Source organism: Thermobia domestica, chromosome 8, assembly GCF_964235325.1.
Source record: "Thermobia domestica chromosome 8, izTheDome1.hap1.1, whole genome shotgun sequence".
NCBI classification, from domain to species: domain Eukaryota; kingdom Metazoa; phylum Arthropoda; class Insecta; order Zygentoma; family Lepismatidae; genus Thermobia; species Thermobia domestica.
The window spans coordinates 219,395,059-219,419,461 of NC_137461.1; positions in this window are offsets into that span (position 1 = coordinate 219,395,059).

The window sequence follows — 24,403 nt, forward strand, 5'->3', positions numbered from 1 at the left end:
TTCTGTGGAACTAGCTTGACCTTCTACAAGAAAGTCATCATAGTAGTATAAGCAATCGTTTGCTCCTCTTTCCTTATTGCTAACCGTCCCACTTTGGGCGAAATGCACAACCTAGCTGTGCAAAAGTCCAAAATCAAGTTGCTTGAAACTGTACCCATTGTACCCGTAATGAGTCACAAAGAAATCACAGATGATGGGAGCAACAGTAGGAAAATATGGAATTCTGCAGGAAAATGGGTTTTCAGGTATAAAAGACGGATTGTGGTACAGCACCATGTATTACTAATGTTGGTGAGATTTAGAGAGTCACCTATCGTGCTCAACGCTTGTTGGACTATTAGGAATCGGCAAATGCTGCATTTGATGCTGCAGTCATGTACTATGATTGAAATACAAATTGACTGAAAAATTAAATGCGTTTACCACAAGTAACTCGCGTACAACATCAGAAGTTGCTGTTTGTACAAAAAGATACGTGATATTCCATTTTAAGGGAAAACAATAAAGATATTCACGTATATCAGCCTCGAAATTTGTTTATGTTCAATAAATGAATGTTCTCGTATGCAATAATTGATAAATTAGCTGCAGAAAACTGCAACCTGATGATGTATTTAATAATTTCAGATATAATATCTTCATCCCGGAAAGACCTGTCTGATATTTGGCGTGAGAACAAAACCCTAACTGATAAACATGCTGCAGTTGCAACATATGTCAGGAGCAGACTGAGATTGGATAAGACTAACACAGATGAAAACGAGCACATTCAGCAGCAAGTAAAGAATTTTAATGCCAAAGTGTATCAAAAATGTCAGAAATAGAATTGTGTACTAAAGGCATTTTTATCACTTCATGGTAAGTGGATGGATAACAATGTCCAAAATTTTAGTGGCAAGTGTCAAAAAAGCTTGATGCGTAAGGTCTGTGTAACAACACCCCAGAAGCGTGCAAAATCTCTTCAGACCAACGTTAACTACTTTCGGCGGCAAATGCTAATTCTTCTGTTGAGTGTATTTTCACTAACAAGGAAACCCTTTTCTTCTTCTTTGTTGATATGGACAATTGTTCAAATTCCTTCTGTGACCTTCTGAGTGTGCTAGAGGATGGTGCCTATGGTTCTGGATCATCTCACTGCTGTTGAGACACAAAGCTGTCATTATTATCCAGCCCTTACCATCTCGTGATAAAAATTCCTTCAGAACACGATTCGATTTCTGATATTTTTATACACTTTGGTATTAAAATTGTTTACTTGTGGCTCTCTTGTACTTGTTTGAATGTACTCGTTTTCATCTGTGTTTGTCTTATCCTGTCCCAGTCTGCTCCAGATATATGTTTCAACAGCAGCATATTTGTCAGTTAGGGTTCTGTTCTCACGCCAAATATCAGACAGGTCTTTCCGGGATGAAGATATTATATCTGAAATTGTTAAATACACCATCAGGTGGCAGTTTTCTGCAGCTAATTTATCAATTATTGCATACGAGAACATTCATTTATTGCACATAAACAAATTTCGAGGCTGATATAGGTAGATATCTTTATGGTTTTCCCTTAAAATGGAATATCACGTACTTTTTTTCTTTTTCTTTTTCTTTTTCTTTCTTTTTTTTTTACAAACAGCAACTTTTGATGTTGTACGCGAGTTACCTGTGGTAAACGCATTTAATTTTCAGTCAATTTGTATTTCAATCATAGTACATGACTGCAGCATCAAATGCAGCAGTTGTCGATTCCTATTAGCCCAAAAACCGTTGAGCACGATGGGTTAACTTTGACCCTCTAAATCTGACCAACGTTACTAATACCTGGTGCTGTACCACAACTCGTGCTTTATACGTGAAAACCCATTTTCCTGCAGAATGTCATATTTTTCTACTGTTGTTCCCTCATCTGTGATTTTTTGTGACTCATTACGGATACAATAGTGCAATCTCAAGCAACTTGATTTTGGACTTTTACACAGCTTAAATTGTGCATTTCGCCCAGTGTGCGTCCCACCAACCACCTACTTCTTTTGTACGGAAGAAGTCTGTGATACCGTAAACTAGTGGCAGCATAAGGCGAACAGTGGCCAGGGGCCAGTTAAAGTGATCGGAGCCTTTTCGTGCAAAATCATAACTTTTACACCTACCGACCGGGATCCCTCAGAATGTGTGGTACGGAACGGTGACACCGTTCATCCTACCCTTACTCTGCCACTGTCATATACTAATATATATTTTCGTGATCAGTACGTGAATAATAAGGTTTATTTTATTTAATTATTTATTTATTACGGTTTCCTGTCCGGTACATGACAATCCGATAGAATCACGGAAAGTGGTAATCAAAGAAAACCGTCCATAACCAAAACTTGTATGCCATTCTTGTTAGTGTAAGAGCTGTAATGTTATGGAAAGAGAGGACGGCTATTTCGTAGAAATTGTAAGTTCAAAGCTCCTTTTTATGAAGAAGTCTACCAAATATGGTATAGTCATCAAGATGTTGGCTAGCTGTGATTAACGATACATTTATAACTTACAACTGTATGCTGGTAAGCAAGAAGGCACTACAGCTACATCAAGAGGACCAAAAGAGGTAGTGAAGCGACTTGTTACTCCAATAAAATATAAGGGTAGAAATTTGACAACAGACAGATACTACACGTCAGTAGAGATAACTGAGGATCTGTACACTGACTATGGTATTACATTAGTAGGAACGTTTCAATGCAATAGGAAACACATTCCTGAGGAACTGAAATCTGTTAAAAATAGAGAATCACATTCAGATATTTTCACTTCACAGGTCTGAACTCTGGTAAACCTCTGGTAACAACAGTGTTCTGTTTTGCTAAGGAAAAACCGAAGAAAAGTATTATTACTGCTTTCAACACAACGTAATGATGACGCTAAATCAAATACGGAAGGAAGGAACAAATCAAATATAAATTTACTCTATAACACAACAAAAGATGGGTTGATGCGATGGACCAAATGACAAGTGTGACATTGGAATATCACAAGTGAAAAGAAAAATGATTTTCAACTGTATAGTTCCCATAGGTTTTGGATAATCTGAAAACAGATTTGATAATTCGACCGAAAGTGTAATATATTCTACAGTTATAGCTACTAATGGGCAAAAATAATGAAGTTGTGGCACAATGAAGATTTGGGGAAGGTAAATCCACAGAATGATAAAATTTTAAGGTAAATTGAAATAACTTCAATTGTATTTGAACGATCTATGATTAATTTTACTAACGTAATGCATACTATATAGGTTACATAAAAGCATGATCAGCAATTCACTATTGCCAAATCTGTATGCATTTCTTTTATTTTCAAATGGCGTTGCGTCATATTTTCAAATGACTCTACTAAGAGAAATCAATAAGTGGTTCTAAGCAATCGTTTCAACCTCCAGAGAACAGGTTTCATTTCTTCCATTAAACCTCTACTTAAACCGGAAATAGTTCGAACACACCATTTCAATTCCTAACGTTTATTGTTATAAAACCCAAGCGGTAACATAACCAGAAACTGTCTTTTTGGAAACAACTGAACATTTCAAGCGAACATATCACGACTATCTGCTATACTTAGTCACCCTTGAAGTGGTTCAAATTTATTATTACCTGCAGTTTCAATACTTATTTTTGTATAACAAAACTGGTAAAATATATCAAGAAGCTGTTTTCTGCAACCGATTCAGTGTCCAAGGAATGGATTTCATCTCCTTCGCTAACCCTCTATTGAAACTTGAAGTGGTTCAAATTAACTATTTCCTGTTTCAATATTTATCACCATAGAGCAAAAATAACAACAAATAACGAGAAGATGTGTTTTGCAAACGATTCAGTCTCTCAAAGCAAGAGGCTCTAACTATTCTCGTCATTCTACCAAAAGTGAAAATGGTTCAAATTTATTATTCCTTCTAGTTGCAATACTGATTTCAAGAAGCTATTTTCTGTAATCTATACAAGGTATCAAAAATAATTTTCATCGCCTCTGTTAGCATACAAAATTAACCATTTCCGATTTCAGCGTTTATCACTCTATAAGAAAAATATATCATATACCTAGGTAGAGAGAAAGCTGTTCTCTGTAAACCATTAATTGCTTTAGGACAAGGTATCTTGACCATCTGCAACACTTTACCGAAAACTAAAAACCGCTTTCATACTAATTTTCATAGATCAAAAACGATGAAATGTATCAAGAAGTGTTCTTTGCAGTCAATTCGGCGTCCCAAGAATAAGCTTCGTCTTTTCCGTTAACTCTCGATTTAAATCAGGATTGGTTCAAATAAACCATTTCCGGTTTCAACGTTTATCGCCATGGAATGAAAACAGTAACAAATAGGGAAAAGCAGTTTTTTGAAATCGATTCAGAATCTTAAAAGAACATACCATTGCCACCCATAATACTCTACAGTAGGAATTTATTAATATTTCCAGTTACAATACTGAGTTCTGTAGTGAAAAATCGGAATAAAAGAAATCAAGAAGCACTTTTTTTCACAATCAATTTAGTTTCTCAAGAATAGGCAATCCTCTCTGTTAGCCCTCTATTAAAACCAGAAAATGTAAAAATAATCTATTTCCAGTTTTATGTTTGTCTTCATAAAACAAAAACAGATATAGATAGCGAGAAGCTTTCTTTCCTTTCTGCAATTGATTCGGCATCTCAAGAGAACACATAACTACCGCTCAAAACAATCTATGAAACCCGGAAATAGTTGAAATTTATCAGTACTTCCGGCTTCAATGCTTACCATAGAGGGTCGCAATTCCTCAGTGGTAGAGTGTTCATGTATGCAGCATGAGTTGCCTCGTTCGTTCCCAGCTCGCATCAATTTACCTGGACAAAAACAGTCTGCATGTGATTTCTCGGGGTTCCCCTGTTTCCTCTCAATTTCTTTACCATTTCATTCACTCTAATCACGAACGTTATCTCTTAACCAAACTCCATAACTGTGGGACGTAAAGTTGAAAGATTTCATTTCGTTTTTCTTTTCATAGAGTATAAATGGTAATATATATCGGAGTTTTTTTTTTCTTTCTTACATAGATCCAGCCTCCCAAGAATGTGTGTCACTTTAAGAGGATGTGAGCGAAGTGTTCTGAACAGTAATTTGTGTCCAAGTAACATAACGAATGACAGTGCTCTTCTTGAATTGCTTTATATAAATTAAAAGATATTAGCTTTCAATTATTCAATAATTAAAACAATGTACTATTATTAATATATTGATCAATCTAATCGTGATTGAAATAGATTCGTCTCATCTTCCGAAGATAATTAATATTATTTCCATAAACCTTGGGTATTATTTGTTCGAAGAAATAAAATAATGGAGTAATGTAAAATATTGCTTCCTTTCGTGTCGTCCTTTCTAAATAAACTCAATATTTAAAATAAATGTTAAAATTATTATAATTTGAATCTTGCGTTTTTCGTTACTATTCAAAGGAAACATAAAACGATTTTGAACATTTAGAACTTCAAATTGAGTTTTTGTTTACTCGTCCTTATCCGAATGCATTTATAAGTTGACATGAATGCCAAATGCATGACCCATTTATACACATAATTTAACCTTAGGTTTAAGTACAGGTGAAGAGAAATAGAAGCAAACGTTAGCTCAGACTTACATCAACGTCCAATGTCCCTCTTTTTCTTGATAAAGTCAGCTTGATGAGAAGGAAGCCGAGGTGCTTATTGTTTTCTATAATGGTTTTCTTCGCCCTCCTCTGCTGCCCGGTAATTACTGAACACGATCTCTCAGCATTGTTCCTATCAATTCCACTCTCTCTCTCTCTCTCTCTCTCTCTCTCTCTCTCTATATATATATATATATATATATATATATATATATATATATATATATATATATATACACGAAGTATTGAATTATAGCAAGAAGGAAGTGGTAGGAGGTTAGATGAGGAAAAGACAAACGAACATTGATAGATAGAGTGTGTTACGAGAGAAAAAGGCCATCGTTAGCGAGATATTGGTTTCGATAACATCGCCCCATTTCTTCGCTAACCTATAATTACATCCTCCGTATCTTGAGGCTAGTAACTGTTTTTCGTTATATTTATTTGCGTTGCTCATGAACACGCTTTAATCTACATCCTAGTTACTGAAAGTAACGGTACTTATAATTACACAACACAGCGTTATCACATAATCCATGCTCGACGAATGACATGAAATGCTATGTACAGTTCAGATATGGTTTGCTATTTCTCTAACATATGTCAGTACCACACATGATATTGATTGTGAATAAGTACTCGTATGCGTGAAGCATATTTTTGAGATTCCTTCAGAATAAGTCTATAGTATGGAAAATTTTAGTATATGATGTATGTTTATAAAGTACTGAATAGTAAATAACTGTTATGAAGAATAATGAGAGTAACTGCAATATTTCAGTACAACATGTCATGTGTATTTTGGTATGTAGGCGTTCACTAGTACTGCATAAAGCTCACCTGCAAACGCTAATCGTTCAGATCTCAACTCAGGTTGAGAATTTTAATTTTAGTGGTGAGTTTTCTTTCAAAAATTAGTGATTTTTTCTGACTTGAAACTTACTAACTATTGATATAGAAATTTGAATAAGTCGTGATGATTGTATACTATACGATTGGATTAACCATTACACATTTACTTTAATCAAAATTTTGCAAAGTAAGTGTATATAATGAAAAAAATATGTTAACGTGAAACGAAGACATAGTAATCTCAATAAAGTCAGGCATAATACACCTAGGTATAGGATAAATTTTGTATCTTAACGTTAATCAATTCTACATTGAAATCAATAGTACTTTAAATATGCATATATTATTAAAATGCAATATAAATTCATGTTTAATTTCAGAATATTCATTCATACTCCACGTATTAAGGGTTTATTCCATCTTACAAAGCGCAGACTTGCATTATTATAAAGTTTACTGCATGCAGCTGAATTGAACAGACTTTCACCCACCAGAGATTTCTTTACACTCAAAAATTTGATTCCAAACATTGCTGTGTATGAAATACTAATACTTCTCCTTGAGTTTTCATTGTTATAGTACTATAAAGTACCCAAAATCCTCAAATGTATTTTGTAAATTTATTGTGTTTAGTGTAAAACAAGGAAGCGATATTCAAACTGTTTAGGAAAATAAAAACAGATAACGTAGGCATCACACCACAATTATAGGAAGTTTTCCTACTCGGAAATAACAAAGTAAGGCATTTCATAAGGAGACCTGAGCTAAGCTCTACGCCGCAACTAGGAAGCACCGAGATCCCGGAAAGGGGTTGTGCTGCTTGAGGACGGAGAGTAGACTGGGGAGTTGGAATTAAGATCGCATATTGAAAAGACATCGATTGGAGATTATCAGAGCTGAACTACCTGTGAGTATTACATCTATTTATGATGTTGGATTGTCTTAATGGTTAAGTTTCTGTGCCATTACGATTTAGTAGATTTTTATAGTTAAAACCATTTCGAGTCCTGATAGATTATGGTTTTATGTCGAAAATATCTAAAAGAAATTGATTATTTCATTTCTTATCCTAAGAAGATAAGTCAAATTCATCCTTGAGTTGTCTAAATACACGGTGTTACAAATTTCAGATGAGCTATGCTCTGCCCCCATGTATAAAATGTTTCTAAGATAATAAGTCATTCCAGTTAGAAATTTGTAGCACACATTAGTACTGTATGCTTTATCTGTTACTACTGTTATATTTTGCAACTAAAATTACCAACGTTATATCTGAAATAATACAAATAAATATATATAATATGAGCAAAATCTTTATTACCTTAAATATATTTATGATTTATTTGTTAATCATTTGTGATAACACATACATTAATTACTAATGACTTTTAAATATATTTCAATCACCTAGAGTACTAGGTTTTGTTTGTTTGTCACGGTGACTATAATTGATATTTTATTATTCTATTATTTTGTAAATACAACGCGCATTTCAAAAGAAAAGGGCGATATTTAATTGAAAACAGGTAAGTTAGTTTAGCAACGTTGTTTTATTGGGTATAAACAAGCACATATCTACTTTATTTTCCAACATAGTCACCATTATTTTCCAAGCACTCTCTCTACCGTGGCACAAGTTTTTTTTTATACCCTCTGCATGAAAGTTCGCCGCCTGGGAGTTCAGCCACTTCAACGTTGCCATTTTCAGTTAATCAGGTTCTTCAAATCGTTAACATGAAAGCCGCTTTCAAGGTGCAGAAAGAGGTAATAGTCACTTGGTTTCGTCACCTGTAACAATGTGGGTAAAAATTCCACCCCCTCTCTGTCCTATTAGCGATCCAGAAATGCACGTGCTACAGTCAGTCGGTTCTGTTTGTGGACGTCTGTCAACATTTGAGTGACCCATCTGGCACACAATTTCCGATATCCTAATGTTTCTGTAACAATTCGAAACAATGTTGTTGGTGAAACCTCTGGAAATTCCATGTGTAGAGCGGTAACGGTGAAACGACGATTTTCTTTAACTTTTTCATTCACTCGCTGCACCACGTCGTCAGTCTGAATGCTTGGTCTTCCACTCTTCTCTTCGTCATGGATATTTGTACTGCCTTCTTTGAATGCACGACACCATTGCCGTACATTTCCTTCACTCATTATACTGTCGCCATACACTGCACACAATTTTTTATGAATTCCAGCAGCACTTTGTCTTTTGGCATAAAGAAATCTAATTACAGAGCGGGCCTCGCACCTGGCGGGATTTTGTATGTGCGCAGCCATTTTAACACGCTCTATCACACATGAAAACAAACAGATGACTGGAGAAACTATGGTTGTTTGATAAACAATGGACCACTTGATGTTACTGCGCAAGCGTGATCCGATCACTATTGCCAGTCGGTTATAATAAAATATCAGCTCTTTCTTTTGAAATGCGCCTCGTATTAGAACAATAACAAATATTAGACAACTACATGATATAAGGTTATTTATAGTTCTTATCATAAATTTAACGAGATATTAATAAAAAAATACTAATAATGAATAACAGAAAAATACGTTTAATGCTATATTTCACTAGCTAATTAATGTTATATTCTTAAATAAGTAAATGCATTTTACGGCACTATCGCTAGAACACCTCATGTATTATTGAGAAACGTACTTCGTAACGCAAACGCCTGAAATCTGTACTTGATCAGCCTTGTGCGCTTATGAATATTTGATGATAATTATTAGCACAAGTTTACAAATACCTCATTATAGCTGTGTTAATGAACTAAAATTTTGTATACACGTAAAGTGTTTCAGAAAGAATTAAATTTATGTAACGTTGTGTAATTAAGAACATTAGATTTTTACTTTTAAAACTGGATATTTTTAAATATCTGTTTGGATAATGATTACGCTCTAAAATGTATCATAAGATACTTACAGTTGGTAAAAGATATTTTATTTTTTACGCAAATAATTCTGGTCACTGCCTTCAAACAAATACGACTTGCATCTTTAATTTGCTATGTGGCAATCGTACATACTGCTCATGAAACGATATGTACTGATTTAAATTCGAAACCACATCTCAAATTTCACGAGTCTCGTTGGTGACACGAGTTCATCCAAGTATTATATTCCAAACAATATTCCAATATTACTTGATTCGTATTATTAAAACTATATATTAGTAAAATGATTGTATGGGTAATATAAAGAGCCTTTATCAACATTGGAAGATACCCAAGTCATTATACAATACACTTCAATAATAGCTATGGTTTAAATAGTACTATATAACACTATTCGTGGAACTCTCATGTCTCAGAAGGATTATGATCAGTTCTAGACGAATTTTTAAAAATAAAATCGTCATATATATACATATATATATATATATATATATATATATATATATATATTACATAAATTTACAAAACGAGGGAGCAAAGTAATCTAGATGAAACAAAAATAACATTCTGAAATAATAACGATGGCTGACATATAATGCTCACTTAGAAATGAATCCAAACATTTTTTAAGGAAAAGTCTGTTCGATAAAATAATAGAATAGAACAAAAACACTATAGAAATTAAATCATAAATCGTGAAAAAGCTGTGCAGAAATCCTGAAATCCCATGCAATCAATTTATGCAGAACGTAAGCACTTGACATGAAGAAATGAGCTAATTAGCAGGCAGGCAATGATATTTTACGGGAACAGGCTAGCGAAAGGGCCCATATTACTTATATATGTACTTATATATAACCATTGTCAAAAATCTAAACAAACTATAGTTTTTTAAAGAATTTCCCAAACAAAATACACAGTATCCATACAAATCCCTGTCTGTTGGACTTGTGTTACAAAATAAACATCATTGACCACATACGATAACGAAAATACACTCCACTGTTATTAACGAGATAAAATTATTTAGAAAGTTTGAATTCATTGAGGTGCTGCAGTTCTCAAACGTTTGTTTGATCAATTTATCCGACTTTTACAAAACTATGCAATTTCAACAGACTTGAGAAACCTTTCAGACATCTTCAGTATTCGTTGGCATGTGATCACGGATAGTCATGTAAAATTCATCCTTCAAAAGCTCGATAGGCGACAAATCCTGAAACTGTGACGGCTATTCCATTTCTTGTGATGATACGATCCTCTATTTCTATTGCAGATAATTATTGCACAACTGGGGGGATATGTATGATTGTTATTCTGTTGCAGTGAATGTTACGGCCCAAAATTCGCTGCCCATATGAAATTGTGTGCCTCACTTACACGTTTCTCTCCACTATTATGTTGATTTGAATACTACCAACTTGATTGCCTGTAAGATTTCCCCACACTGAAATACTACAATTTTCGTGTTTTACTACAGGTATTACACGCTGGAATGAAAGCGATTTTTTCGGAAGGGCACGCACAAGCGTCTGATGTTGAAAACCGAAAAATTGAAATTTGATTCGTCAGTGCAGAGTGTCCTCTTTTATTGTTTATTGGTCCAATATTTATGTTACGGCACAATAGTACCTTTTTGCAATATTACTTGCTGGAAGTAGATTCCTATTTTGCTACCCCACTCCCAAGACCATAAATCTGCAGGGTTCAGAGCACCGTTCTAACTGCTACAAATTGAGAAGGCTCTTCTGTAGTTCCGTTGCTACTTTCGGAGCGGTTAAATGTCTATTTCGTTTACAGGTAGTTTTAATGAACTTTTCCTTTTGAGAATTGATTTTTTCTTAACGACCATTTGTTTTGTACAGTATGCACACCAGTTTGTGGCTGTCTTTCAAGTGTCCGACGGATTAGCTCGACTGATATCTGCAATCACTGAACGATTTTTGTTTGCACAGAATAGCTTTTTTGTCTCAAAATAACTTTAGTACGTAATTCGACATTCAGTTTTGCTTCCACATTTTATAGTACTTGGACGTTCTTTACACTAATTTACTAATTCACGTGAATGAATCCATCACCATTGTGTGTAACAAAATCGCGCCCAATTTTACCTATATACAACAAGATCAAGTAACACACGCACAACTGTTCGTTATAATATACAACTAGTGATACGGATCCATACAAACACTACAAAATGTCGTTGAAACGAAGCATTACTAAAGAAAGAGTGACGTTAGTTGTCTGTTCGTTATGTATCTGTTTACTGGAGAGCAGTTTGCCTCAGTAATAAGCAGTATTACGCATTTTCCTATCCGTATATGGACAACGTTGTTTAATTTACGAAACAAGCCCAACAAACATTATTTTCTATACACACAATGTCCTTTATTTAGAAAATTCTGTAATATCAGCAGTGTGCTCAGACTTTTGGCAATAACATACATATAGAAAATTATGTTTTAACTCGTTTTTGACGCATATTACTGAAACTTATGTGACTTACTGATGCAATAACATTTGATACGTCATAAATCTTCAATATAAGTACGACTATCCATGGCTTTGGATTGATTATTCTAACAAAAGAAACACTGACCAAAGCTTTAAACACATTTTATTTTACATTAGAATTTGTAACGGTTTCGGATATCTAACATATCCTTCTTCAGACACTATCAACAATAAATGAAAATACAGACATATATATAGCCATTGACTGGTAAAGAATTTAAACCTTGTCATAACAATGACTATATATACGCTTATGTCTGTATTTTCATTTTTGTCGATAGTGTGTGAAGAAGGATATGTTAGATATCCGAAACCGTTACAAATTATAATTTAAAATAAAGTGGGTTTGAAGCTTTGGTCAGTGTTTCTTTTGTTAAAATATAAGTACATTTATATTACTGAATAATTATTTAGGCACGATTTTAATATATCCTTTTACTTAATTATATTCCTTTGTTTGTATAAAATTTGAATCGAATGAGAGATATGATTTATAGTGCATTGCATGAATGGACGATATATATCATATCCTCCCTTTCTTTAAAACGTTTTCCAACATAACTTCCTCGAAAGTTACATCATATTTATTTTGTTACCTTTACCTTGCAAGTGTGAAAAGCAGCCGTCCAAATGTGGCTTAGTGGCTGATTTGCCATTTCCAGTATTTTCCCATAAAACTTGGGTTTGAAAAAGCATTTCACATAATTTAGGTCAGATGATAGAAGTATCAACTGCAGATTCTTAATAAAGTGTTTCTATTCCATCAACCACACAAAGAATACTATTTTATAACAAAAAATTAAAATTCCAATTGCTTTGTTCCATATTATAAATCCACTTGTGCTAGTTAAGTTAAATCTACGTACGTAAGCATTAAGGTCTCTTCTTAAAAAACTTGCGGGGAAGATTGAATTTTGATTTATTCATTTAATATATATATATATAATAACACTAGTTGACAAAGGTTTTGTTACATAAAAGGAAATACCTGTTCTTAAAGGAACTTTTTGCACTGAATTCGAATATGCACTCGGTTTTTCTTCATCACGTACGATTTTTCCCGTAACAGAGGGATTTTCGGGAAAATCCCTCAAAAATTTCCCTTTTCGTTTATTTTACACCTCAAGATCTTGTCCCCTTGCATATACTAACATAGAAATTATACCTAAGTATACGTTGATTCATATTTAACAAACCCTTCAAGTTTCGTAATAATCGCTTTATTCTTTCTAGAGAAACAAATATGTTTGTATGTATACTGTGTGTACTGTTTATTGCACCTTATAGTAATGCTTTCAGATCTCTTAAGTTGAGGTAAAACGTTTTGCTTTATTACCACAAACACATATATAAAATATAATACAATATAATTTACAAGTGTGACAATTTACAATAAACAATAATACAAATGTAGCAAAAGGTCATGAAAAGACAATCAAAACTATCACAATATATGAAACTTCCATTGGGTTACAAAAACTTACACTACTTCCTTCTTTTGTAAGAAATGTTGCACTCTCTAACAAGACCCCAACAATAGTCCCCATCATTGAAGGATCCCATCGTCCCTGGTACCTTTTCTCCATTGCCATTATATCTTGGTGGAATCTTTCCCCCTGTTCGTCGCTGAGAGCACCTAGGTTAGCAGGAAAGAAGCTGAGGTGGGAGTGCAAAAAGTGGATTTTTAAAGACATCCTACAACCCAACTCTTTGTATTTCTGTATCATGTCCTGTACGATTTCTGTGTAACTCTCAGCTTTGTTATTGCCCAGAAAGTTGCGCACAACACACTTAAATGCTGTCCAGGCAGCTAGCTCAGCACTGTTTAACTTGCTGTCAAAGCTATCATCAAGCATTAATTTCCTAATTTGGGGACCAATAAGCACTCCCGCTGAAATCTTAGCATCAATTAGGTTAGGGAACTTATCTCGCAAATACTTGAAATCTTCACCAGATGTGTCCATGGCTTTGACAAAGTTTTTCATAAGTCCTAACTTGATATGAAGTGGCGGTAGTAATATCTTATTAGGATCTACCAAAGGAGCGTATTTGACGTTGCATTCTCCAGGTACGTAATTCACTCTAGGTTCCCATTCCTTCATTTCATAATGTTTGTCATCAGCTCGGCTATCCCATAAACATAAAAAACATTGGTACTTCGTGTAACCGCACTGCAGTCCTAATAAAATACCAACTACCTTGAGATCACAACATATTTGCCAACAATGGTCCTTGTAATTTATAAGATTTAGCAAAGTTGACATGGTGTCATAGGATTCCTTAATCTTCACTGAGTGCGCAAGTGGTATAGAAGGTTTTTTTATTTCAATTATGTAAAAGGACAGCTTTAAGGCTGACCTTTGACGCGTCGATAAATAACCTCCATTCTTCTGGAACGTAAGGAATTCCTAGCTCCGCCATCAACCCATTTATTTCCGTACATACGCACACATTATCTTGCATTGAGAAATAGCTTGAAAATTGAACATGCCTTTTCCTGTACACTGATATGTTCGTTTCTGCATCCAATAAGTTCCACTGCTGGAGCCTTGATCCCAGATGTTCCGCCTCTTGTTTTGTCAAGTGCAAATCACGGAGTAGGTCATTAAGTTCACATTGCCGGATGAAATGTGGCTCGCGAACACAGTCAGGGATGAACGTTGGATCCTTGGATGTACATGTTGATGTCGATGGTTCATCAAGGTCATGATCATTATCAGAGTCTTTTGGCCATATCTCTTCCCAGTTGGTAGGGGGCTCGGGAAGTGGAAGTTCTTTTGCATTCTGTTACATTTGATAACAAATATTGATAACCATTTCATGAACAAAACGAAAAAACTTGCAGAATTGTATATATATATATATATATATATATATATGTATTAAGATATACATATAGTGTACGTTTTAAAAAAATATACGTTGGAAGTACATTCTATTTTTATACACGTTTCTAATTTACAGAGAGCAATACAAGTGTGTTGTTGACCATTGTAAATATTCATTTTTATGTCTGTGTTTGTAGTAATAAAGCAAATCGTTTTTACCCCAACTCAGGAGATCTGAAAGCATTACTATCAGGTGCAATAAACAGTGCACACAGTATACATACAAATATATTTATTTCTTAAGAAAGAATAAAGCGATTATTACGAAACTTTTAGGGTTTATTAAATATAAATCAAGGTATACTTAGGTATAATTTCTATGTTACTATATGTATGGAGACAGGAGCTAGGGGAATAAAATATCTGAAAAAGGGAAATTTTTGAGGGAATTTCCCGAAAATCCCTCTGTTACGGGAAAACTGTACGTGATGGATAGAAACCGAGTGCATATTCGAATTCAGCGCAAAAAGTTCCTTTGAGATCAGGTGATTTTTTTCATGTAGCAAACAAAAAGTTTAAATTTGTTAACTAGTGTAATAATAATAATTAATCATCATCATCAGTGAGGCTATAGGCCGAGACGCGTAGTTTAAAATGGGATCAGAACTTCTACGGCAATTCATTGGTTGTTCTCTCATCAAGATTCGAATCTGGAACCTCGTTTGGAAACATCAAGGAAGCTAGCCACTACACCAGCATGACGTGCTAAAAAAGAAAAGATTCAACTAGTTGTAGTGTGCACACATATACTTGGAGCAACTGAAAGAGAGTTGAAAACGGGCTTTGAACTTCAGAAATTCAATTAATTGTTACAATCACACGATAGTCAAATCAATTTAAAGTGTTTCAAATTGATGAACTGTTGCAATACGTGGGATATGTACATTCATTTCTTTAATAAAGCTGAGCTTCCATACTATGGTTATTTGGGAGCAGATTGAAATAAATAAATATTGATTTCAGATAAAAATCTTACCTGGTGTTTTTCTGATGGTATTTATATGGGATTTTCTTGCCTGATTCTTTCATCCGTTAAAAGGGTCTTATTAAGGAATTCTTCTTCCAACCTCGAGCATAAACCGGGTTTTACGATCGCATTATAGCCATTGAGTTGCTTCCCTTCTCTCACTCTAACATCACTCTTATCCCTTAACAGACACACATCCCACTGAGATTTACCTCATATTTCTTACCTCTTGGTTATACCGAGGAGAAGTTGCTATTTACTAGGATACCTAATTTCAAAGAACTACCCAGTATTAAGAGTCCAATACATTTACTTTGCTCATTTATTTTATTTTTTATCTAAAACTATTTTTCGTATTAGTTTGAAGTGTGTAGGAATGCGAAGTTCATATTCAACAATAACATTCAACTAAAATTTATTACACTGAGACACGGTTTATGTATTTCAAAAGATCTTTCATTTCTTGTCCAATCTAATTTCTCTGAAAAATAAAATAAATATTAATCGGTTTCTTTGTTATTACCTGATTACAGAAAATTTAAAAATAAAAGAGTTTTGTTTGTTTGTTTAATGCATTCCGTTTTAGTACTGAGGCTTTATGGAACGTGGAGCTCAGGTCAAAGATGGAATCCAAAACAACGTAATGTATTCGCGGCACTCCCGACGGGAATTGAACCCGTAATTCTGTACGTGGAAGATGCACGTGCTAGCCACTAGACCAGTGGAAAGGGATAAGACAAGAAAATGTTCGTCACATTTATGTATATGCATTAGAATATTAAATACACCGTTACTTAAACTTTAATATTACTGACATTTTTATCAAACATCTTACTTACATCAAGTCGAATGCTAGTGATTTTTCTGTGTGGATTATCTTATGTGGACGCTCTGGGAGAAAATTTCGAAACTATATCTATGTGTTCTGTATAGGATTCCTTCCGATGATAAAAAAAGAAAACTTTAAGAAAACACTTGAGTTTCTGGAGGGAGGACTGCATGCTACAGTAAAGTTGAACTATAAAATGAGAGTTCACTATCAGCAAGATCACTGTCCACGAAATTGGTCTAAATGACGAGCTAGACGAAGAATGTTCTCGAAGAAAGCAATATTTCTCGAATAGCCAAGATTTTTTTCCATTGGTGAGACATATTTTACTTGGATCTGAAAAGAAACACAGCGTATCTCGAAATTCCTACTAGTCTTACACATCCCGAGTCTGTATTAATTATAGTACACATGCCTTTGATTTCAGTATTAGTTATAGAACATTTCTGATATTTTGTTTTGAGTGTTCACTTTACTGTAGGTGTGTTTCAAACTTCTATTGGGGACAGAAAAATGCTGAGTTAACTCTTTATAATTTCGTAGTAGAATTATATGCACTGACCACACGTCATTCAACGAAATGTTCGATTTTCCTAATTAAGAATCCAAAAGAATTTCGTTTCGTATCTCTCATTAAGATATGCTTCCAGCAGACGACTTCATTCTTTAATAAGCACATCGCAGTTGAGAAGCATAATTAAAATATTTCATTGAATTTTGAATGTCCAATTTATTAATCATATATGCATTTTATTAAAAATATTATAACGTATTAATCATTTCGTACTTCTGTTACTAATAACAAATTGACATAGTTAATAAAGTACGTGAAATACATTGCCGTCATCACATAAAAATTATAGTTGTACAGTATTTCTTAGAGATGTCTCCAGAACAAAATTTATGTGCTTGAATACGATGACACTTTGACACGAGGTTACTACTTATGGAAATGAATATATATATATGTACGTCCTTTTTCTCCCTACGATACATTTTTACTGCTTTTTTCCTTCATTTTAGATATAAAAAATGGTAGATCAGAGACGGTTAGTGTCACTCTGTTGGTTATCACGGGTGGATGGATATCTATTCTGTATGTCACAAACACCGTGTCAATTCGAATCAAACAACCGTCAATCGATTGGAAATGTGGGACGAACGACTGCACTGGTCAACAGTTTTCCTCAATTGATCAGCTGGAAGTAGTCGATGACGAAGATGTCAGTCGTAAATGAAATGGATTGCGTATTTGTTGGAGACAGGATCTACTAGCGACCACAATTGTCAGAGCGTTACGTCAAATAGATAAACAATAGTGAATTGTATAAATGTTCAGCTAAATGATTCAGTGGGATGATTAAAATGTCGATGCTAAGATTAAACTAATTCTCAGCTCGTTTGGTAAAAGAAATCATCCCCTTTAGGTTAAGTTAGGAATGAACTGAGAAAGAATAATGAACTGAGATATCAATTAGCCACCAGACTTGAGGAGATGACGATGTAATGGAGACAGACCATCTGAAAGCAAAATTCTGCAATCCGATGCTATTTCACATAATATTTCGTTTTGTTGCATCATCACTGTATTTGTCCATGAAATTTACCATTATCAGAGTGAAATACACAGTGAGGCAATTAGAAAACGAAACTAAATTTAAAAACAATATGAAGGACAATTTTTAACATGGTGGTTAACATTTAGAAAATAGTAGAATATGGAGAGAGAATTTTGAAAATGATAGTTTACGTCATTTAATTTATACCAATAAGACAAAGAACATACCCTACTAAACGTTCCTTTGTTTCTAACATATGTATCAAGCGATGCAATCTTCTCTTAAAAACGGAACTACATTTACTTAAGATTTTGTAATGTTTTGAATAAACTCTTAGGAAATATTTAACATAAATTTTAATAAATATTAAAATATTTACAGTAATGAATTAATCATATAATCATAGGATACATGTTACAATTTAAGTGATTAAATTCTGGACACTATTTTAATATTTGTTCAAATAAAGGAAAGAATATTACAATTCCCTGTTGAAACGTGCCCTTCTCCATACCACCTACTTCCCTTGAAGGCTTTCAGGATACTTGCTTTCATCCATTGATTACAACGTTCTACTCATATTATTTTATACTCTACAATACATTTTTTTATCGTCCTGATTTCATCTAGAATAATAACTTATTAAAATTCTCTTTATCTCTTTAACCATCTTACCTATTAATGTTCGCTTCTAAATTAAAAACATTCTTTTTCATTGAAAAATTATATTGTGACGCAAAGATACTATTTACATGTAGTATGTGTTCATATGATTCACTAATAAATATGTCATAATACGAATTATGTAACAATCTTGATATTCAATGTTCAAACTTGTATTAACATAGAAAAATAATTTAATTCTATATTTCCATAAGTTTTCTCAATACTTACAGGTATTAATCACTACCATCTTTAGTCTTAACTTTTCTCAGTATTTTACCGAAATCAAATAATAGCGTTATTGATTTTCTTTATAATTTTCTTAAAATTTCAAAATACTGCTAAGTAAACACAACTAATATTTTGAAATAACCCTCGATACTAGACAGTTAATTTTCTAAGCACATGATGTCATGGTTAGATTTGAGAACATTATTTTCGACAATGGAGAATAACAAAAACTATTTCACGAATAATTATTTTCGAAATGCTAATTACACTCGTAAATTTAATATACAGTGTGTGAAATAATGTACATATAGAATAATGCATATTTGAAAATTGTTATGAAACGTTTGGAAAAAATAACTTGAATGATTTGATGTGTTTTCAAGTTTAGCAGCCCTATCAGCAGCAAGGCTATGTGGAACGTAAACCTACAGTGGGATTCGAACCACATTACCTAACTCTGGGAGTGGAACTCAGGTTTTCCACACCAAAGGCGCGTACACTAACCGCTTAGCCACAAAGGTCTGGTCCCGTCTGGTCTCCTCGTCTTAAGTAACGAAGTACTCATAGATGTAATGTGCTTCCAAAGAATCCGGTAATCTATAAATAATCAAAGTAAATTCTTTTGTTGCTACACTCATACATATAATAACATCATAACATTAAAATACTTCGGAAAGAAAATGAAACATGTCCTGATAAAGGCAAATATTTAAATCATTTCGATTTTGTAAATGTATGAGAGAAGTGATCCGAATATTTTAATGAATAAATAAACTACGTAGAAATATAATATCTGAAACAATTTAGTATACATTTTACATAATATACATTGAACGGAATAGAAGAAAAACATTACACTATACATTATGCTAGTTTTATTAGGATTGAATCAAGAAAATAAATAAATATATGAAGCTTAAACTTGAATCCTCCTAGAATTCTCTAAAGCCTGATATTTTTGCATTTGAAAGCAAGATTGCATCCTGCAGCTACCTCCAAACTGTTGAAAACAGCCGGATCGATTTTTATTACAGAGATAGTGTAATCATGGGTCAGAAGCAGATTAATTACGGTGCTGTTGGTTTCAAAAATAATATGAAAAAAGAAAAGAAAAGCAAATAAAAAGAAAAATGTAGGAGGGTATTACTTTTTTGTGATATATCCTTGGTGGAAAGAAATTTCATTGTGCTTGAAAAGCGATATAATCCATCCATGCTTATGACTTATAATGTCTCTTTTTCTCTCTTTCGCTTTTTGTCTTTCTGATATCCTATTTTAACACCATTTGTGTGTTATATAGAAAACTAATGCAGAAAAGAAATATTCTTTCTCAAAAATTTTCCATCCTCTGTCCCACACATAAACGTATAAATATATACATATAATTCGTTTGAAGTTTTGAATTTTCTTAAGTACTGACACTTTTTTGTGATGCAAATATCGGATTAAATTAAACTAACTTTAAATATCTGAACACCGCACTTACTTATGTTTTGTAACTTGACACATATTTTTTTTAATTTAAGAGCTTAAAGTATATTCTTGTATTTCTCTGTACAGTTTTTTTTACCTTTATCAGTGTGGGGTAAATTTCAGTTGAATTAACGATTAATCTGTAAGTTTAATTATTAGTTACAATTAGTAACTGAAATAAGTATTGTATTGTTAATTGCAGTATTGTATTGTTAATTAACAATAGAAATATGTTGTTAATTGCAGCTGGTTATTAACCAATGCAAAATAATTGCTATAAATCAAAAATTGAAATTAAATCTTGTTGAAAGTAATTGCAATTAAATTTAGTTATTCAAGTGCCATTGAATATGATTTGAAATTAACAGAATTACAATTAATTTCTACAGCAATTAATTACAACTGATTGATTAATTGCAATTGATTTTTGTTGATTAATATAGATCTCTAGATACTATAGTGTACTTGTTTTCATATAATAGAATAAAATAATACTCAACATTTAAACAAAAAGGGTATGGGAAGGGATGGAACTTACAAAAACAAAATAACAGATTAAAGTGCCTGGGTTAGTGCTCTGACTAACTGTTGGTTGTAAAATATCAAATTTCGGCACTCTACTCTAAACTAAGATGCGAATTCTCACTGTTGCATCAGGATTGCCAAACAGTCTTCTCTTAATAACAAACACACGTGAATGAGCACCCATCGTTAATCATTTTTCAGTTTTAGACAGTATAAAATATTACAATACAAATATGCTGACGTGTTTTTATATGGTTAATATTACGAGAAGATCAAATACCGACAATCACATACAAATAGAAATTTTAGATACGAAAATAGAAAATAGAAACTACTGTGCGAATACGGAATATTTTTTTAAATAAATGACTGTTTGCGGTATTATTGTTATAAAGCATCTAAAAATTCCAGTCTGAAATAGGAAGACAATATTTTTCTTTATTACACTAACTTGCGTTTGAGCATGTTATACAAAATCACGAAATTTGATATATACGAAATCTATTTAGTAGTCGTAGTAAGATTATGATGGTGATTTGTACGAATTTAATACGAACAACAGAGAGATAAAGAAAGGAGTTTTGATTTATTCCCTTACACTTAACGTGCTTCTGCAGTTGAGAAGTTACACCATGGTGGTGTAGCCAGGCGAATGGCAAGCTACACTGTCGACTGGAAATAGGAGTCTAGCGTCCAGAACTCTTGATGTTAGTATTAATAATTTTACCTGCCAAATAAATCGCAACAACTGAAGTGTAGGGGAAAGCAGCACATTACAAAATTGTTGATATAAAACTAATAATAATAATAATAATAATAATAATAATAATAATAATAATAATAATAATAATAATAATAATAATAATAATAATAGGTCTAGGAATTAATTCGTGCGGTTGGTACGCATACATTGAAGCTGTAGTACAAACACAAAATACATAAATACCTTAAGAAAAATATTGTCCATCGCTAGCCACCACTTTCGCCCATCTGTCAGGCAATGTACGAATTCCGTGGTGAAAGAAGTCCTCATCCTTGGAAGCGATCCAGTCAGATACCCATGTTTCGATATCTTCTGAAGAAGTAAACTGCTGTCCAATCAAATCGTTGTTCATGCAATCGAACAAGTAGTAGTCCGAAGGAGCAACGTCTGGTGAATACGGCGGGTGGGGTAAAACTTCCCATCCGACATTTTCTAAATAGGTTTTGACCGGTTTTGCGACATGTGGGCGAGCGTTATCATGTTGAACAATAAGTTTATCATGTCTGTTCTCCCATTCTGGTCGTGTTCTGGCCAGAGCTTGCTTCAAACGCATTAATTATCGTCAATAACGTTCTCCATTCATAGTTTCACCCGGTTGCAGCAGCTCATAGTACACCACACCTTTCATATCCCACCATATGCACAGCATAACCTTTGCACAGTGAATATCTCATTTTGGTTGTGATGGACCTGGTTCACCTGGTTTCACCCAGGCCTTTTTTCGTTTAGGGTTCTCGTAATGGATCCACTTCTCATCACCCGTAATAATTCGATGCAGAAACCCCTTTCTGCTCTGTCGTTGAAGCAGCAATTCGCAAATGGTTTTTCGTCTTTCAACGTCTCTGTCTTTCAATTCATGTGGAACCCAATGTGACATCTTTTGAATCATTCCCATGGCTTTCAAGCGTTTGGAGACTGTTGTTTGATCAACGCCTAATGCTGCTGCAAGTTGTTCCTGCGTTTGATACGAATCCTGCTCGAGCAATGCTGTCAATTCTTCGTCTTGAAATTTTTTTGGCTGTCCAGCTCGCTCTTGGTCTGCCAAGCCGAAATCACCACTTCTAAACCGTGCAAACCACTTCTGACACGTTCGCTCAGCTAGAGCATGGTCACCATACACTTTCACCAAAATACGATGACTTTCAGTCGCACTTTTCTGCATGTTAAAGTAATGCAGCAGGACACCCCGCAAAAACACTTTATCAGGCACAAATTGCGCCATGTTCACTTAACTACAAACTGGTGTTGTTGACGCTTTAATCCACTGCCCTATACTACGAACGATACGCGATGACAGGGGTTTGCAACACATGTGTGGATACACGGAACTGTGGGACGCTCCGTTCGTTGCGCCATCTCTTGTCCACCCGCACGAATTAATTCCTAGACCAAATAATAATAATATTATTATTATTATTATTATTATTATTATTATTATTATTATTATTATTATTATTATTATTATTATTATTATAATGCAAAATTTTGCAACTTAGAGCTGACGAAGGACTATTGTTTCCAAGAAGAAGCAATCTCAAAAAGGATCCGAACAAATTTATTTTGTCGTTCTACACCAGAAGTTACTAGATTTTAAATGAAACAGCTAATTTCTTTATGGTGCTGTTTAAACTAAAAAGGAAACAAAACTCTACGGCAGAAAAGTCCCGAAGAGCTTAAGCCTCAGTTGAAGATTTTAAATTAGATTGTTCAAGCCATCACGAATCTATTTTCGTTGCTTCTGGTTCTCTCGAGTTCTTTAATTCAAAAAGATGCACTGTTTTCACTGGAAATCAAACGTAAAAATACAAAAATGCGCTAATACACTCACATTAACATTTTGCCTGTGAACCCCTTTCTTCCTGTTAGGATTAGGCATATTTAGTTAATAATCATTATAATAATAGAATTGAAAAAAGTTACATGTTTACAATGTGCTACAATAATCTTTTTGAGTCTAGTGTCCATTTTAGCAGCAATCCTATATGAGACGTGGATCTATAGCTTAACGTGGGGTTACATCTATATACGCTTCCTCTGGGAATCAAACTCGGGAAGCTATTTCTTTTGCTTTCATCCTAGTAGTATGTTTCACAGTATTGGTAATCAAATTCTGAAACTGAAAAGTGTGTAACTACCTTACCTACTTGTATTTATCACTGAGCATTCGGAGGGTGAATTCGTTTGTTTAGCCCAAAGACCGCAAGAAATGAAAGTGGTTAACAAACCTATATAGTGATTTTTAATTAAAAATGATCATTTTTTCTTTGAGTTTAGCATCCACGTTTGTGATGCAAGACTAAGGGAAAGTAATGATAACAATGAATAAAATAATGGAATGAAAAAGCGGAAAGAAGGGGAAACCTTGAAAAAATCTATGTATTCTATATTAGTTCACTACTATGCTTACTGGGCGGGAGCTTGTATAGAATCAAGACCCACGCAGCAAACATGAGGACTTTACCACTAAGCCACCATGCCTAGATGCAGAAAGCACTTTTCCTTAACAGACATTCATTTTATAGCTACATTGTCTATAAATTCCGTACATACAATACATACTCTGTGCTTTAATATACAAAT